This window comes from Stegastes partitus, unplaced genomic scaffold (assembly GCF_000690725.1).
Source record: "Stegastes partitus isolate 25-593 unplaced genomic scaffold, Stegastes_partitus-1.0.2 Scaffold2535, whole genome shotgun sequence".
Taxonomy (NCBI): domain Eukaryota; kingdom Metazoa; phylum Chordata; class Actinopteri; family Pomacentridae; genus Stegastes; species Stegastes partitus.
The window spans coordinates 38,880-40,007 of NW_007580266.1; the positions used below are offsets into that span (position 1 = coordinate 38,880).

Consider the following 1,128-nt stretch of genomic DNA (forward strand, 5'->3'; position numbering starts at 1 on the left):
CATCTTTGTGAAAAACTTGGCTTCATTTCATTGGCTATGTAATCCCTTTGTCCCTTTATTAATGAGTTCAGTGACCCATCCCCTGCAGATACTCTATGTGCTACAGTTTGCTTGGCATCATACTGTGGTATTGACTATCAACCTGCAGCTTTCAGTTGCAATTTCGGTCATACTCTTTATGTCTCTGACACAGGGAGACCAGTTGCAGGAATTCAGCTTTAAAAATACAGTGCTTTATACAATGACAACAACATGTATTCACCTCGTGTACATAGTTGGATGAACATTATATTCTGAACTTCTTCATATAATGTCCATCAACAGCTAAATTTTACAAATGTCAAATCATGTGGTGTGAAGCTTCCTGCTTGGATCTGTATACTGTGTTGTTGTTCTGGTTTTGCTGTAGTTAATTATACACTCAGAGGACCAGTATAGTGATGACTCAATTTGATATATTAAATGAATTGTGGAACTTTTCATGGCAATGTGTGAGCAACAGGTTTGACACTGATCTGTCAATTAAATTTCCGGCCCACACCTACTTGCAGTTGTTGTTGCTGTTTTGACTGCAATAGTTGCAACAAGCCTGATATCTGAGCTCATAATACGTTGATGAGGGAGATTTGTTATGTGAAAAACGCTGTCCATGGTACTGAACGACCCTGGCTTTACTGATTACAGGCAAAATACAGTAAACGGGCGATACATTGTCATATTAAAGTGGTGAATAGTAATATTTTCCTCTCTCCTAGTTTAAATTCAACAATGGGAGGTTGAACTGTTAAAATTATGAGAATAAACCCTGATATCTCAATCGATCAGACATTTTTTTTTTGGTATAGCAACAGAACTTTTTCTCCGCTATTGTAGTAATCTCTTCCATGTATTTCCCGGTAGATTTGCTAATAGAATACATAACGAAGTAACGCAGCACGTCTTCATGCAATTTCAAACAATATACATTGATGTCCTCTTGGTGTCACTGTAACATAACGAGCCCAGAAAACACATCGACCCTCCCATATCAAAGCTTTTGTTTGGCGTTTCGCAGAAGATGTTGCATTTAATACAGGAACGGGAGTCGTGTGAGAGCGTTGTCGATCCAGTCTAGAAAATTAAATTGTA

At 38.0% G+C, this 1,128-nt stretch overlaps 1 protein-coding gene across 1 annotated transcript in view; it reads left to right on the forward strand.

The window, feature by feature from the left end:
- Window positions 1–1,128, forward strand: part of LOC103375290 (protocadherin alpha-8-like) — a gene marked incomplete at its 3' end in the record, with an annotated part of 11,982 nt that overhangs the window by 2,297 nt on the left and 8,557 nt on the right. The window lies entirely within an intron of this gene.